This window comes from Anoplopoma fimbria, chromosome 19 (assembly GCF_027596085.1).
Source record: "Anoplopoma fimbria isolate UVic2021 breed Golden Eagle Sablefish chromosome 19, Afim_UVic_2022, whole genome shotgun sequence".
Classification (NCBI taxonomy): domain Eukaryota; kingdom Metazoa; phylum Chordata; class Actinopteri; order Perciformes; family Anoplopomatidae; genus Anoplopoma; species Anoplopoma fimbria.
In genome coordinates, this window is record NC_072467.1 from 24,104,246 (window position 1) to 24,122,604 (window position 18,359).

Here is an 18,359-nt window from a genome sequence, read left to right on the forward strand (position 1 = left end):
TTGGGAAACCAGGTCAGAGTTTGTTCTTGCATCCTGAGAGGGAAGTTATTTTGATTGAGAATAACTAACTGACGTTTGCTTTATTTTGCATATGGTCACATTGACGTCTTCTTCAGAGTCTTTCAGTATTTGAAGCGTTGATGAAACATTTTCACGTCGATCCGACCCCGCTGACTACGCTGACCTGTCCCAAACATCTGTTCCCTTTTTAGAGTAGGACACATAAAGGGAGGTAAACATATGGCTTTCCATTAGTTTTCCCAAATTATATTACAATAAAGTTTTTCTTTCTATCGGCTTGTAGTGAAATAAAGAGTTAAGGTGCTTTTTGAAATTGAAACCCAGCAACAAATAGATCAGAAAGAAGTTCAGGTCAAACAAAGAGCCACTTTTATGAAATTTTCCAAACTGTCAACAGTTGTGGAGTATTTTATTTCCAAAGTTAAACATCTAAACATGAAAAATACAAAACCCAGTTTAACTGATACATAGAATAGTCAAATAGTGGTTTTGTAATTAGAATAAAAATTAAATGAACACAGGAAAGTTGGTTCTCCCGATATGAATACTGAATGTTGACCCTTCAAAGCAAACAGAAACAACATTTTCTCTCATGTGGCTTGCAAAATAGATTAGCCATCAGCAGTTATTATTCATTGCTGCTTGGTCATGGAAACCCCATCATTGTGACTTTATTGTTTCACTTTAAGGAGGCCGAATCATCGTAAAAAGACATAATTCAGACTGTTTTTCCTCGGTTGCAATTGACGGCCGACTAAGCTTGGCCAGGAGCAGCAGCCAAAAACGAGTCCTGGAAAAAATTCTGACACAGTTGATTCTGTGTTAATTCATGGGCATAAAATACCAGATTAAAGTGTTCTCTTTGTTTCAGACTGCAGACTTTTAGTGTATTTCAAACTAGACTATAGGGTGACCAGGAACACTGGTGCTCAAGTGTCTCTTTATCTGTCAGTCAGTCGTTGTGGCCTTGGAGTTCTGCAGCGGCAGATGCTTTGGCAATTACACTGCTCCTGATGATTTTACAGAAAGGGGAAATCACGTGCGAGCGTGTCTGCATGTCCAGGAGGTTCAGCCTTTCCTCCTCCTTCCACTTCCGTCTCTCTCCCTGTTTTCTCTTTCAGTCTGTCTTCAAATGGAGATGTGTTTTTTTCTCAACTCTACTAAACAATTCTCTCCTCAGTATTATTAGTCTGTTATTGCTCTAAGATGACTCCCAACTTCAGTAGAACCTTCAGTGTGCTTAACACAATACAGGGAGTCAATATGGGACAATGGGTGTCATTAGCAAATATCTCCTGGTCTGTTTGGTTTTAAGAACCAGATGGGCGGGGCTCGATCTAAAAGAAGATACAAGGGTGTGTTTGTACAATCAAGTCTTTGAAGATTAATTTACTCATGTTTTGCAAACAAAAGAAATTATTACAAGTCTCTCGCTATTGTTATTGCATGAATCACTCTCACGTACTATTCTTGCGAATTTGATCCTCACTTTCTCCCTTTATCTGCTGTTTTTGAAGTGAAAGATTTTGCAATATAAGTTGTTTCCAGAGCCACTCTAGTGCAACACGCACATTCAAGTTTCTTCTTTTGAAACCACCATACGTTTATCTGTTCAAGGATGGGAAAGAAAAAAGAAATGTGCCGAAATGTTGGTGGCATAGAAAAGGCCACCTGTGCTGTTACCATGCACACTAAACAAACACGCATTTCATGACACATAGTCACACGTATCTTGCTTTCTTAGCTCCAAATATACAAAAGGGGAATTCACTCTGCTCTCTATTGTACATGACTCATTTCATTCAATATAAAACCTGATATTGCTACGTTGTGTAAACAAAGTTAGATAGTTATTTCAAGTAGTTGGAAGACATAAAAGCCTGGATGGGAAAAAGAGGATGTGTAACCTTCACAATGACAATTGTCTGGGAGACAAATATTATGTTTTGTTCAAACGTAAGACTGCAAGCATAGTGGGGAGAAAAACATGCCAAAGTACCATTTAAAGGGGCACTCTAGCAATTTAGTGTTGCATTTCCAGAAAGTAGGTGGTCTTGTGAGGAACAGATTTAAAAACAAATTTTCCAAATCACAGCAGCTTATGATCAGATATCCTAACTCGACCTTGCAAAAAAGAAATCTGCAATATATATTGTGATAGAATAAAATCAAAGAAAATTTTCACCTTAAATTTAATACATTTGAAAGTTAAATGCAGCAATCGGGTTCACATAAGAGCAGAATTAAGAGGCCAGAAAAAGAATTTTGTGCTCTAGTAAACAATTTAATCAATAGCACACTGGCTGTATAGATATGAATGGTGATGACAGCCCAAAAACAGCCCTTTACCACAAAGCTTGGTAAACGAGACGGGGACCGTGTTTCAAGATGGGTCGGCTGGTTTGGAGACATCGCAGCAGAACCCTCGACAGACCGCCCCTGTTGACAGTCACGCATCCCCGCCAGCAGTGAGTACTAAGTTCATGGCCCTTGGAAGCGATGAGGTCCGGTCGGAGGTTCTGCAAAGATCTGCAAAAAAATGGCTTAGCTCCTTTCTAGACACTAATAGGCTGTAAGGCTTCATAAAGAGATTCTTAATTCACACTCGAAAACAAGAGGGGATGAGTGCAGTCAAGCTCCTCACAGTTGTTGTAGAAGACATTTTATACAAACTTGCCAAAGAGTAGTGAGTGAGGAGTCTGCAGGCAGTCAATAGCAGTATGAAAACAATCATGAAAAAGTGTTTTGAGAGGTCTCATCCACGAGGGGTTCTTCCGTATGCAGCCATAACTCGGAAACCAAAATATTTTGTAGTTTGCCACAGCAGAATGCATGATAGGCCGTGGACAGACACAGAGATGCACTTTCACACACACAACTGATCGCATGATCCTCTTGATGGGAGATAATGAGGTGTCCTCTAGAAGAATGTTTTCCCCTTTGTTCAAGCATTTCATGATGAACTTATTCAATTTGAAAATGAGCGACAATCAAGCTTTTACTTTTGAGGAATTGTTGGTTATTTGGTGACGTCCATGCCCGTGTTCTCACCTCGCCAAACAAAGTCAAATGGATCAACATTTGCGCCAGAGTTGAAACAACTGCCAACAAGCCTGGCATGATTGTACTCTGAGCTCATGTTTACATTGTTTTTACAGGTTCTTTCTGCTCCTCCCATCCACAGCAGCGTCACCCTCCTCTAAAAGCAGGCCGGCTAACCTTCACTTAACCACTCGTAGTGGTTTGGAGTAATGGGGCGTGGCAGCAGGGTTTTCGGGGTGCGAGGCCTCTGAAATGACCCTGCGGTAAAGTAGTACGGGCCAAGATAGCGTGGTCCCAACACCCCAAAAAAATCCCAAATCCAGTTGGTCGTTGTCCAGCTTGTCCACGCAGGGCGTCGCCACGGTTTCTAGGCCGTAAAGAAGTCTTTAATCGAGGCCGTTGTCATCATGAGATGGTGGTGAGTGTTTTGGCACACGGTGGAGAGATAGAGGCAAGAGTGAAAAATAAATAAAAAGAGAGAGAGAGAGAGAGAGAGAGAGAGCTGAGGATCTACCGTGTTGCTCAGAATAGAAATGTACCGCTTGACGGACAGCTCTGAGAGCGGCGAAGTCTTTGCGAGACACACACATGAGGTTCACTCCTTGTGTCATGAAGTTCCCAGGGCTATATGGTGCCTGGGAACGTGTTCATAAAAGAGAGACTCCTGACACACGCTCCTGGCTCAAGTCTATTTTTTCATTCGGCATGCTATGTTCTGCACACGCTGTTGGATTAGCACAAGTGTGGAGTGTGGTGTTCAGTGATGACGGGGTGCGCAGAGGAGTGGCGCTGGCTCCGGTATCGAGCTGACTGGGCTCAGACCTCAGGTTTCCGCCACGTAATCCAACACACTTTACATGGTAGGGCGTATGGCGGTGCCGCGGCCCGCTGACATTTGTGCCAGAGGGGATTCACGCACAAGAATAGGCGAGATGCACTTAATTGGCGACGATGCGTGGAACCCACCTGTTGGGCTTTTTTTATCATGTGTCTAATATTTAACTTTATGTTTTTGTTTTATCGTTCAGCCTGAGACAATCATACAACCGTATTGTTAAAAGGTAGTTAATTTGGCTTGGCCCGCAGCCGGCGTGTAACCGGATAGAATGGCCTTTTGCCACAGTACCTCAATTCGATGGTTCCCTGTACGAGGGCCTGCTGTTTTCAGGGGGAAAAAATCGCTGCCTCAGCAAGCTGTTTAGTCTCATTCTCAAGGAGCTTACACTGTGTTTCCCTGTTTAATATGGGAAACATACGTAGGCTGGCCTGTGATGTCAATTGTTATTACTGGAGGCCTGCTATAGGAAAAAAAATCTCATTTGCCTTTGTAAAGCACTGTAGTGAAAAGGAGCTTATGTCATAAAGACGCTATTGTAGCTTGCCGTGTGTGTGTGTGTGTGTGTGTGTGTGTGTGTGTGTGTGTGTCTTTAAGTGTCACCTACTTTGACTTACACATTGTGGATTTCACGTGTGTTTTCCTCACATTTATGCAAGTTTCAATGGACAATGGTTTCTGTAGCAGTTTGTTCTAAGGGAGTTAAGCTGCGACCCTTTTGTACGAGACGTTTATGAATGAGAGCTTCTATTGTAGCTGCCATAAATGATTACATATTTCTCCTGCCTGCCCCTTTTTTTTTTTATTTCACGTGCTCTTTGTCGACGTGCAGCTCCATGACTTTTGCTGGTGGAGGTTAAGGTAAATCATAATGTTGATGGTGATGATGATGATGGAGGGAATCATGTTGTGTTGTGTTCCTGTAAGTCGCTTTGGATAAAAGCGTCTGCTAAATGACTGTAATGTAATGTAATGTGTGTCAGCTCAAACAGAACCAGAAATCCAACCAATTTGACATAACTCAAACATTACATTTAATGTTATGTCATTTAAAAGAAACGAAGTGTTAGGAGTCTTGCTTGATTTGCACAAATTTAGTCAGTGCTCACCCAATTAATAGTTATGAAACAGGTCAATCTGCCCAGTTTCTTCTGTAGTTTCTGTTACTCGCAGGGGTCGAACTGCCACATTTCAAGCTGCAAATAAGTGTAAACGTGTCAGTGTTGCTTAAAATATCATACATACATACTCGATCGACTCTCCTCCGGATTATTAAAGCTTTTTTAACAGCTCCAAATTGAGAGTGTGAGTAGCATCGTAAAATGAAAAAAGACTGAAAAAGGCAGCGGAGTGGATATCAGATCAATAACTGTTAGCCATGTAATCACTCAGACTGAATCTCACTGACCTCTAGCAGGCAAGAAGCAGCAACAATGCATTTTATACATAAAAAAGTATTCATCCTCAGTAAACGTGCTTTAAAATAAAATATGTGAATTAATTCTTCAGAAAAAACATTCCATCTCAGTGATACAAGAAAGAGTGGAGTCGGGCGGAGGAGTTTGAGTCTGGAGCGTCCGATAAACTCGATGTTTGATTTCTCTTACGAATACAAATTGGAGACACATGTGGGAGGAGAAGATTGAACTAAAACATTTGATATTTATTGCTACCACTGTTTTTTTCTTTTACTACTCCTCCTGACGACCACCTCCTCCATCTCAGCGAGGCCTCCCCCTCACATTCAGCTTCTCCATGTTTTACGGAGCAGCAGATTTGTGCGCTGTCCTCTAAATCATTTACCTCTCTCGTAGATTACTCCCTGCTGGAATATTGGCCTGACGGACGTTTTTTTTCTTCCCTCCCTCTGCTTCCCCAGTGGACTCATTTACATTTATGCACGCAGCAATTAATTACAGGGCTGGCGCTGGCCTTGTAAATTAGAGGGAGCCGAGGTCGGCCTCATTATTGCCCCTGACAGTTAAAGCCTTGTTTGGGTCGTGACAAGCTTGACTTCGAGCTGGGACAGTGGAAGCCTAGCAGTGGTTGGCTGCTCTTCATACATCTGATATCACTTTGCAGTAAATGAAGAAAATTTATTTTCTTGATGAAGAAAATATTTTGTTCGTTTTCTTTTTTTTTTTTCTTACTGGAAACAAAACTCCTTTTGCAACCTTCATTTTCTATATTCAAGAAATCTTTTTTCTCTTAGCAGCCATAGGTCACCATTCACGGCCTTGTGTTTTGCCTTCTGTGTGTTTCGGGGGTCTTTCATCCAAATACTTGTTGAGGTTTCTTTTTCTTCTATAGACCCAGGAGTCAGGCAGGCGACTTCTCACGGTATTGGCCTTTTCATGCGAAGACGCTCCAACTTTTTTCCGGCTCCTTTCCCCACAAGGCCCTCCTTTCTTCTCTGTCACGCAGCGATGTGTTTGTGCATACCTTACCAGCCTGACAAAAGAAGGGAGAGATCCTATTCACTTCTGCCTTTGACATTCGCCTCTTGTTTTTACAATCTTTCCAAGGCGTGCTGTTTGCACAGTGGAACAGGCTTTGTCTTGAAGAAAACAGGACAATGGCGAGCGCCATAATGTAATCTCCTAAGGGTAGTGAGCAGAGGGGCGAGGTTTAGATGTATGTGCTGGCGCTTGCCCCTACCAGCCCTCTCCCTCCCTCCTGCCCTTTACTTTTGCAATATTTCATGTTAACAGCGATTTAGGAGAGAATACATGTTGTCACTTAAGCCTCTCTAATGTTCACCTAGGTCTTTTGTGAGAGGAACACAAAGGCTTTTCACTCATGCAAACATCCCCTTCCCTCATTCCACCTATTAAAGGTGTTCTGAGTAGCAGTTTGCCCACCCACATGCATATCTGCTGCCCCGTGCTTTTTCTATAGCAACATAACCACAAAACATTCATATATTATCTTTCCCGCACCTGAAGGAAGTGTTTTATCAACTTGAACCCAACCACACATGGGATCAAAGTTCTGTGCTATTTACACCAAACCAATCAAGCACCCTTAGAAATCTGTCCAGTAGAAGAAGGTCAGTGTGCCTCCACCGCAGTAAGATCGTTGGATTAAGCAACGTCCAAAAACCCAACGTTGCATTTTCGAATGCATCTGATAATGTTAAACTATCTGCTATCTGTCACGCCCACTTCACATCTATTTAGACAAAGTGTTTGGAGGTGAGGAAGTCGACAGAGTTTGAACTCGCTCAAGCTCTCTTTTTTTTAATTCTTCACACAACTACTTCTGTTTCTGGAGTGCAACACCGTGAATGACTTGAGTTTGAGTGATACTTGCGTCTTTGCCCATCGCTGTGATGTAATGCTTTTTAACTCACATTTGAGCGATGCGGTTCGTTTTTGTTATCTATCATCATACGATATATGGACATGACCTTGATTGTATTAACGTTATCCACCTATCCTACAATAGATGCACATGACCTCAATCATTTTGTTTACATGTTTGTTTGTTTACATAAAAATGTCCTCAACAACTTATCCAACATGATGCGAGAATAAACAGCAGGGTTTTCTCTATTATTACAAGACTTTGGTACTACGCAGACATTGCACTTTTTTTTTAACAGAGCCAAAGAGTCTATGCAATTTTTAAAAATTAATTTAGAATATTTTAATATATTGTTCTTTGAAAGGGTGCACCTGCATTATGACGCTTATATATTACCATTATATCAGTTGTAGAAAATTGTCATAAATGCCAATAATATTGTTAAACGCAATTAATTCTGGGATAATTTGTCGTCCAACAAAAGCAGTAATCGTGACAGACCTAAACATACCCTGGCCTCAAAGCAAATGAGTACTGTATGAACCTGTTTTGGCAGTAATAGAAGTAATATCTGCCAGATCTGATTAAAGATCAAGCTTTTGGCAACATTATTATATACTACTGACGATCTGTCAGCCAAGAGAAAAAGCTGAAAAATAACAACAGAAACATGACGAGGTCCGTACAACGCGGCCAGCGTCCCTCTGAGAGTCAACGTATGCTATAAGCTCATCGTTTATGGGTCAAGCGAACCTTCATTCTGGTTTAATTGCCCATATGATTAGTTGGAACCATATTTCGTTTCCTATGGTGCAGACATGGAAGTGGCAGCACAGAGCCTCATGTGGTGCTAAGCTCATTGAGAGAGCTTCTGTCTCATAGAGATCCATTGTTCTTACTCCAGTGTGTCCGCGGCCGCACAAGTGGCATTGACAGCTGCAACAAGACAACATTTGGGAGCGTGCATATTTTGTTTCGTGAATGCGTGCATTCATTGTGCAGGTGCAGGCAATCGCTCCGAATGCAACACAGTATATCTCCTTGTCGTGCAACATATCTCTTACCTCTCTTGTTACTCTCTGTAATGATATGATGCCACAGCTTGGCGTTTGCAAAAAGCGAGGCCTTTTTCTTTTGCTGCTCTAGGTTGCTTTTGCAAACTGCTGGCTCATCGGTATGGTAACATGTGTCATGATACAGCAGTTGGACAGTGAGCTAAAAAGGTAGCTGTATGTATCTCATAATATTTGCTTAATCCCATCACTTAGAATGGACAGGCTGTAGGACAGAGGTATTCGGCTCATAAACTTTCACAGCTGTGTGTTCCATGTTTTGCATCGTAAAAAAAATTGTAAATCAATAGCTCCAAATTTATATATTCTGACTTGTTTCTCGGCTCCAGCACCCCTGCGACCCTTAACTGGATAAGCAGGTTACGGAAAATGGATGACTTGTTTCTACTTAAAGCCAAAAGATGACAACACTAAATTATGACCTGACCATACTTGCTTGTCTCGGCTTGGATGATTCTGAATCCTCAGAATCTTTTTTAAATCTTCTGTCTTGATGTTGCAGTTTACAAAGGGTTGATATTCTTGAAAAGCCTTGTTAAAATCTATATTCATGAACTCTTGTGCCACACCCTCAATGAGCGCAGTATAGTAAAACTTGTGCACGCCGTTAGTTACACTCATCTTCCCTGCACCACACCTCAATTCTACATGTAAACAAAGTGGAAGTGCACTTTTTAATACATGTATCTAAAGAGTATTCACATATAACTATATGTCAATGAATGCAGAAACGCACAAGCCGTTTTGTGCAGAAACCATGTGTGTTAGTGTGACTGCCAGTGTGTGCCTGCCTACAAGGCTTTTGCCGAAAGTGTGTGTGTGTGTGTGTGTGTGTGTGTGTGTGTGAGAGAGAGAGAGCACGTGCGTTTTGCGGCAACTCTCCTCTACTGGGCAGCCAGCTGTCTCTCTGATTACCCAGCATCCTCCAGGTGTCAGATCTGCCATCTGCAGATGAGTGGCAGGGCGTGTGGAGAGCGGAGGAATGGAGGGAAGAGAGAGAGGGGGTGGGGGTGGGGGGTTGAAAAAAAAAAAAACGAAAAAAAAAAAAAAAAAAGGTAGAGGAAACAGAATAACTGGTTCTGAAGTTCTCTGGGACGTGTTCAGACGGGTCAGCGAGAGCCGCAGAGTGTGAGCGGCGCTCGATTGTAAAGGTGGCTTAAAGAGTCCTTGGCTTTTCAATGGTTATTGGGTAATACTGCTTCTTCTCCAAAAGAAGAAAGAAGTTGCAGCTAAGAGAAATGTTTGCAGGGGCGTTTCAAACAAGTGTGTTTTTTGCCGACTATTTGTTACCATTATTATTACCACAAGAAACTCTTAGCGTAAGAGCCTTTGAGTTGTTTTACTCAGAATTGCCTGTAATTGTGCCCTGAGAGGAAAAACAGAGATCCAAGAGAGAATCATTTGGTTGATTAATATAAAGGCATGAATAAAAGATCATACATGGCCAGTGTTTGCCTTTTTCTTCATTGTTCTCAATTAGCCTCAAATTGTGGAATCAAAGGCCTATTTGTATTGCGCTCTTTGTGCAACTTAGAAGTTGTGTTAAGGCGCCGTCGTGGTGCATCGCGGCGGAGAAATGCTGCTGTGCTGTGTTTTTGTTGCCCGTCTGTGTGAACCGAGGCTCTCCCCAACCACTTCTGGTGTTTTTTTTTCTTTAATTAGCCGCCTCCCACTCTCAATTAAGACTAGCTCGCATCCTCTCTCAATTTGGGGCCCTACTCGGGGCCATCCCATTCTGAACACGGTACCGTCGGCAGTTTGACCTCTTTGATGTTGTTATTTGTTTTCTGTGACCCCTGGTTTAGAGAATGGCTGATTGTAGTGTGTGCTTGTTTGCATGTGAGGCTATAATAAAGCTGACCCCGGGTTAGCTTTTGGGGTCGGAGTGGTCTATTAAACCCCCCCCCAACTCTTATTGGAATCAATTTTTGGGAAAGAAAGTTTCAGGCATCACTGACAGTATTAAGACAGATTTTCGTCTTCAAAGCTCTTCGTACAAGAGCTGCGCTGTTTGTCGTTTGTGAGACTTTGCGTGTGTGCCGTTGTTTGTGCAGCGTAAGTGCTGTGCCAGAGATACACTGAATCTTTGTTGGCTCTGCTGTGGACTTCACACAGGACCTCTGTTCTGTGCTGAACATCCACTACAGAGGGACCTCAGGTGGGTCCGGAGTGCTTTTACTGGGCTCTAAAAGCATGGTTCAATCCAATTTTCATACTTTGTCAAACCAAAATTTGTTAGCGGGATGTGAAGAATTTGGTCAGTGTTCATTAAAATGCACCCTGATGCGTCTGGCAACACACTCCTTTAAAGGGTTGGTTCACCCTGAAATAACATAAACCTCTTTTGGTTTTACTTGGCTTTAAAGGGGACGTAACGCTTTCATTTTCAGGCTCATACTTGAATTTTTGGTTTCTACTAGAACATGTTTACATGCTTTAATGTTAAAAAAACAAAAAACATTCTCACACTGTCAGTCTGAATATACCTGTATTCACCCTCTGACTGAAACGCTCCGTTTTAGCGCCTGTCTCTTTAAGTCCTCCTCTGCTATGATTGGCTTGAGAGAAAAATATGGTGCGCCTTTGCAAAGGTTGTTCTCAAGTTGTTGGCAGCATATTCTCATATTCTGAGCCCTATTTCGACACAGGAAGGAGATACAAATCTGAATGGCTTGTTTAATCACATGATTTCTGATCATGCAGCCCACAAAAAAAACTGACTGGGTTGTTTTATTTCCCATTTTGTTGGTTGGTGGTCACTCTAGATGCCCAAACATATGTGCACAAGCTCTAAAAAAATGAGTTTTTCATGATACGTCCTTAAAAATATTTATGATAATATGATATATGAGTTTTCTGCCTCCACTGCAATACAATTTTGTAAAAAAAAAAGCAGCAACTCTCATCCCAGAAACAGTGTCTCTGCTATTTCTTTGGTAGAATGTAGGCCTAGCTATATTGAAAACCATAAGTGTAAACACTATCCATAGACGAAAACATAATTTTTGGGGGGTGAAATGTTCCTTTTATTGTTGTTGCTGATACTAAACATGCTACAAGAAACATGATGATAATGATTTTCCTCTATTTTGCTCTTTTCCAGGTGACGTTCATGAATTTTAAAGTCATCAGCAAGTGAGAAGAGGGTGTTGGAGTTGAAGTCTCTTATTTCTGTAAGTTTTCCCTAATTTACTGATACAAACGACATTTCCACTGTAATGCTGCCAGCTTCTGTATAGCTTTTTTTTTTGTGCCACATACTGTTTGGCACTCTAGATGATTGCTCCCCACCAAATGGCAGATAATAAGCTTTTATAGAGAACACATGATTGTTTTCTCTGTGCGGTAACGGAGCAACACTTGCCTGTGTTTGCACCGGTTTCGCAGCGGCAGAGCAGCACGCCAAGTGAGTGTGTGTGTGTGTGTGTTTTAGTCCATGTTAGCAAAACTGTAGCTGACTCTGTGCATGTCCACTGCCTCGGCACATACTGAACGCTTTTGATTTGTTTCACGGCAAAAGCAGACCTCCACTCCGGTTAGTATTCTGCCCTGTCGGCCCTCAATAGCTGCTTTCACTCGGGTGGATAAAGGGGTCTTTTAAAGACTCGCACAGGCGTCACTCCAGGAAGCTTTCAGCGCCGGGACCTACAGTATGCCTTTTAATGGACTTTCTCTCTGTGAGCAATAAAGATTATATCTGGAGTCAAATAGTGCTGTAGGTAACACTAGCCCAAATTAAGCTGGCGAAGCCGCAGTGGCCGATCTTGATGGATTCAGCAGAGTCGGGAGACATATGAAATGTACAGATGGGAGAGGTTGGAGAAAAGAGTGATCTGACCATCTGGCTAATCCCCCTGTTTAAGAATACTTATTAAGGCCCTCTCTTGTGGCCTTTGAGCTGTGTCACTGCTGGGTCAACAAGTGGCCTCACTGGCAACTCGCTCGCACAGTGGACAGACAAGCCTCAGTGTTCTGTTGTGGGTGATAATCTGCGTCCCGCTGGTTGGTGGAGGAGTTCGGTTTCAAAGGCTTGATTTATGGCTCGTGTAAATCGTGTTGTATCACAATCTGGAGTTATGGTTCCCACCCAGGGGGGTCGAGACCCTATTAAGGGGTTATGCTGACCTGTGACAAGATCTTACAAATAGACAAAGTTTCATTTTGAGGGCTCATAAGTAAAAAAAACACTGATGGAGAGCAACTAACACGGCTTAACGTCTGCTGAGAGATACTTTTCTATTCTTTGGAAGATGATTTTACGACTGAACAGCAATAAAATAATCCAAACATCACGGTAAACAATACAGGTCTGATCCATTCATTTCCTCTGGCTAATTGCCCAGCGTTTGAAGAAGGGAATTGTGTCATTATCTGGGTAAAACCAGAACAATTAGAGCACTTTTAATTCGATCTAAATTCCCTTAACTTCATCAGTTCATCTGGAAACTTGAAATCACATTATTGTGTCTTTTAAAATGCAGTTGCTCTTCAGATCTAATTACATGGCGGTGAGATGACAAGTGGACCCTCCTAACAACATTACAGTCTTTATAGGGTGCCGATCATGTCGTGACAGGAACAATTCATGGTATCTTTGTTTTACAAGACTTTTGGAAGAAAGTGGGTGCCGTGTGTTGGATGATTTGCTAAGCCAAGGCCGTACTGTACACGCTGCATCTAATGGCTTTCATCAGAGGAGCTGGGGGCGTGTCTTTGACTAATGCTTCAGATGATCTGACATCACTGGACATCTGTCCATAGCCAAATCTGTCTTGAAACAGGTTCGTATTGGTCACACCGTGTTAATCATCAGAGCGTGAAAAACTACATCCAGATTTTTTATTTGTGCATTCAAAATCAGTTTAGTGCCTGATAAGGGAAATAAGCTCACGGATCATTTAGCGCCCCCAGTGTGTGCTACTCCACGCGGCACAGCGTTTATAGATGTAGGAATGCTGAACATCAAGTTATAGTCTATAAGTAGCGGTGAGAAAGAGTCTGAGAAAAGATTTCAGCCGCTCCATGTGCATCATGACAGGCCTATATGCGGACCTTTGTTGTTACGCATGGTCGCTGTAATGGCAGTCATTTGCGAAGAGTTAGAAAAGTTACCAGACAGCGAGCAGCCCGTTGGGCTTATTTGTGGTAAGCTAACGAGCTAATGAGCTAATGAAGTCACTGAGGTTACCTGTTTGGCTTCCCCCAAAAACAATGTCCGTCTCTGCGTCTTTACTTCAGCTTTGTATGTGAACTTCAGTGCGTTGCAGCGTAAGACGAATCACCGCTGCTAATGGGCGCCGCCTAACAGAATTTAGTGCAGTTTCTCAGCACTTAACCTTATGTTAACAGAGAGCTATTATGTCCTCTTGAGCTCGGACATTTGCTTAATTGATCTGATTTGTCCACACATATGAAATGTCCACTTAGGTCTGGAGTGGACAGAATGTCTTGCGAGTTTAAGGTGAGGAACGGTGGGAAAAAGAGAGCTGAACTCCAGCGATCTATCCGCCGCGCTTCAGCTCTGCACGTCCTTTCATGTGCGCCCGCTCGCCAGCACATGTGCGACATGTACATATGTTTTTGTGTGTTATGCATTTAGTTGTTTTCCAGGCGTTGTCTGTACCAATTTATTTGTGTTTGCGCTCGCATGCGTGTTTGTGTTTTGCACACTCATGCCTCATCAACATCCCGTCTGAGGTCCCCATCTGGTTCGCTTTTAAAAAGAGGCTCGTGGAGCTGCGGCGGGCCGGGGCTTTGAGGCAGGGCCGGGCCAGCAGCGGTTCCTCCCCACTTACACATAAATCCACGGTGCGAGGCGCTCTGCCAGAAACAGTATAGACCAACCCTCGTGGCTACTTCCCAAACCACCCAAGCTCATACCCCACTTTCTCTCTTCTATTGCCCTTGAAATGGGGCCTGCTCTAAATATTATCTCCCCCTTTGCTTTATCCCTCCGTTTATCCCTAAGTCGGCAGGGAGAAGAAAGGAGCCGTGGGGTTGAGTCACTTTTTCCCCTCTCTTCTCCTCTCTCCAAAACCACAGGCAGCGGCAGCGGCTTCCTGGAGATGAGCGCTTTTGTCTGTTGTGCGACCGCTGCGGCTTTAGGCAGATCCTCCTCTGATGAGGTAATGCACAGGCTAGATGAGGAGGCAGAGTGAGAGAGGAGGGAGGAGGTGAAGGAGGAGAGCGGCCTCCGGATCTATATTTGAACCTTTTTCATTTATCCGGGGGGGAAAAGGTACTTTATGGGGACGCATGCTCCTCTTCAGCAGACACCCTGCTCCACATGGAGGCCGCTGCACAGATCCGCACCTACTCGGAGGTGACTGGTTATCAACTGGTGCCTGCTGGTCTTCTCCACTGACGCATCTGCAGGCGCTTTGATGAGTCAACAGCTGAGGGTGGAGAAATCATCATTCCTTTATGTTAAGATTTCCCCAAGGTGACGTTGTTTTCCAACTGTCAACCATTTTAATTAGAAGTGATTATATCCTTTTAGGGAATTATGTTAATTCGAGTGGGAAATGTGCGCTGTGGTGGAGGGGGAAACCACTGTTCGAGTCGCTCTCGGTGATTAGTCAATTGCCGGGATTTGATAGTCAAACTTCCAAAAACATTACAGTTGCCCTCAAACGTGCTGTTAAAGTAAAGTTGCTCACAAACATCTACTTGACTTGATGTGAGTGTGATAGAGCGGACAAATGTGAGGTGAAGCGAGAGCAAATGTGCTTCTTGAATAGTTACTTACGGTGAAACTTGACTCTGATAGTGATCAGTTCTGTTTCAATTCTTTTCCAGTAAAGAAAGTGTTAATTTGACTATAAACAAGACCACAAGACCATCTTTTGCAAAGCTGTAATTTTTGACGCACTTTTATTAGCGTCTAAGTCTTTCTGAATGCCAGACATCACATTGATTTCAATAATTTTGACAACCATACTGATACATGTACGAATCATTTTTCTACGTTAAATGATGGCGAGTCAGTCTGAGTGTTTTTTTTTACCTTTCTCCACGCCCAAAACGCTTTTTGATCTTTAGATCTTGTCACAAACTGTTGTGAGATGAAGATACTCTACATTTTCTAAAAGGAGTTATATGATTCTAAGACCAGTTTCCGCTCAGCTTTCACATTTGGCAATTAATTTATCTGCATGTGTTCACAGAAACGGACAGTCTCTCTCTCTCCACTTGTGTGCACTCACGTCTTTTCTTCTCATCTCTCCGCTGACAACTGTCTCGGACTTCTGGCCTCCTGTTTAGGAATGCCACCAGACTCGCTGACATTCGGGATAATTGCTTCCTGTTTTAACTGTCATGGGTTGTGGAGGTCAGAGGTCAGGGTCAATCTCAGCTGTTGTTCTCAGGGCACCAGGGGACACCACCTGGTCCTTAGATCATGGTGATGCAGCACATGGTTCTCACCTAACACCCTTTTTTACATTCTTCAACAAGCCATAGCTAGAAAGAAAATGGTAATTTTCAGCTGTCTGGCTTCTTTCAACACTTCATTAAAAAAACTGAGGGTTTTTTAAATAGCTCGTGTAGGTAGAAAGAAGGAAGGTCGCAACACAAAGCACCACCTCTCTGCAACATTGTTACTGCTGCACCGCTAACACCTGTTCCTGAAAGACTCGTGGCAGCTTCCCCTTCTGTGAGCGCTAACTTCCCGACCCTGAACTCAGCTCTACACCAAACAACAACATCGCATCCTCATAATTACAGCATTCTCATTACAGTAAAAATCCTGCATCTCATTTTAAAGCTGCCATCAGCCAAAATGAACTGGCCTTAATGGCTGCTGATTGCATTCCTAAACTGGCTAACCCCCGCCTCCTTTTTTTTAGCGATCTGATCGTTTAAGTACACGCGAGCATAATTGAGGTCTCTGCCTTGATTAGATTTGCACCAGCTTTTAACAAAGCCTGCTCGAACTTAATCCAATGAGGCCCATTGTGGGGAGAGCGGAGGGATGACATCGCTCCTGGTTAGCTTCAGAATCAACCGAGCCGTCGGGCAATTAGAGGGCTGCGCTGATAAAGAGGCCGGACAACTGAAACTAATGACACAACGTTTCTCAAAGCTCACAAGATAACAAGTGGACAATTGAGCAGTAATTCATAGCATGAATTCCCTTTTTGCTTTGTTAAGACACTGATCTTCTATTAGGGAAGGCTTAGAAATGTGAATTCTTTCCATGAATTTAAGTTCAATGGCAATTTTCTCTTAATAAACAAGAAGGCATGAAGCAACAACTGCACTGAAACCCCTCCACAGTGCTCCATCACTTCTCCTTTTGCCTGCACAACCAGGCGGTTTCACCAAATGGTGTATGAATGACAAGACAAGTCATTACAATGACATTCTTGCTTTTCTTGCCAAGTAATCCTGCGATGTAAATGCATATGTCGAATATGCATACATCAGAGCAAATGAGATTGAATAAAAATGTGAAAAAGGGAGCTAATGGTGGGTAGACATGTCAAACAGAGTGCATGTCCCAAAAGTACTGATGTTTGTGACTTGATTTCAATACTAATGTTAAAATACTTCTATTTATTTCAACCCCTACCGTGATGTTTCTCCTAAACTTAACTAAACGCGTCCGTTTAACAGTAACAACGTGGCGTAAAATAACACGACAAAAAGCCTAAAATATAACATCATGACACGCAGGAAGTCATTAAAAAGTGAATTTGATTTCCCATGAGATCAGGTTGGCTCAGAAAATGCACCTGAATTAGTCTTTGGATGACGCCGGCGGCGAGGCATTTCAGCGTGCTAACGGGCAGCCCAGCGGGTTCAGAGGTATCGGCTTGGGCTGCGGCCTCCAGTGACACCTGCCCGTCCATAATCACAGTTAGACTAAACCGCCTTCTGACCTGTGGCTGTTTGTCACACACTCAATCCCCTAATCTTCTCCTTTGTTCTCTGTCACTGTCAATTAGTCATGTACCAGCCAGAGGAAAGTGTGCGTGTGTGTGTGTGTGTGTGTGTGTGTGTGTGTGTGTGTGTGTGTGTGTGTGTGTGTGTGTGTGTGTGTGTGTGTGTGTGTGTGTGTGTGTGTGTGAGAGAGAGAGAGACATGCCTGTGCTTGAAGACTTTAATTACACTTACTGTTAACTGCTTTATGCGTTTTTGTGCCTGAGACTTTGGTTGCATTGTATTGAGTTTGCATAGGAATTAGAGCTGAAATCATTAGTTGATCGACCTCAAATTTAAAGGCAACTATTTTGAAAGTGGAATATTGTTGAAGGCGTGAAAAAAAAGTGCTCAAAAATAAATGTCCAGATTTTCAAATGTGAATGTGGACAAAACAAGCCATTTAAAGACGTCAGCTTGGGCTTTTGGAAGATGGGGCAGACCTTTTTTCACAAATTATAAACCAAATGATTATCCCAATATTTGAGAATATACGTAAACACTGTAACTTAAAAAATACTGGTGATTTTATTTTTTATTATTTTTGATTCACAGGGTTCACCCGTCTCTGTAAATTAAGAACGTCCTATGACCAAAAGGCTAATAAATCGTTTATGAAATCATAGTATTAACTCGAAAAGAAGGCAACATTTTTTATTTCTTTAAAAGCTGTTTGACATAATATGCTTATCTTTATGTCACTCTACAAGCACGTATATGTCACTAGACTTGGTCTAATTGACCTCTTCTCTGACCAGATCAGTGTCTAGATTAAGAACAGGAAGGATTTTGACTGAGACAAGACTCTCTCTCTCTCTCTCTCTCTCTCTCTCTCTCTCTCTCTCTCTCTCTCTCTCTCTCCTTCTCGTTCTTAACAATGAGATTTCACACTCACTATAAATAAGTAGGGCCTGAACAAGTTGGAGCTCACCTGTTCAAGCTGTAACTAATCCAAAACTATTTCTATAGTTCGCCTCAAGGTTCAATGATCCAGCTCCTTGAGGTGCCAGAGGATGAGCAGGCATGCTGGTATGTTGGAGACAAAGAAACAAATGGTTTTGGATGCAGGCCCAGTTTGTAAAAGGCCCGTTTTTTTTCAGAAAACAAAAGCTGTTGATTGCGGTTTCTCGATGTTTTTGCTTTGCGTTTCTGGTGTTAGT

The 18,359-nt window shown here is 42.6% G+C and overlaps 1 protein-coding gene across 1 annotated transcript in view; it reads left to right on the forward strand.

The window, feature by feature from the left end:
* LOC129108192 (transcription factor SOX-6-like) overlaps positions 1-18,359 on the forward strand; it is a 110,421-nt gene that overhangs the window by 5,372 nt on the left and 86,690 nt on the right. The window contains exon 2 of the mRNA XM_054619895.1: positions 11,381-11,450. The gene's annotated coding sequence lies outside the window, so the exon portion shown is untranslated. The remainder of the gene's footprint in view (positions 1-11,380; positions 11,451-18,359) is intronic.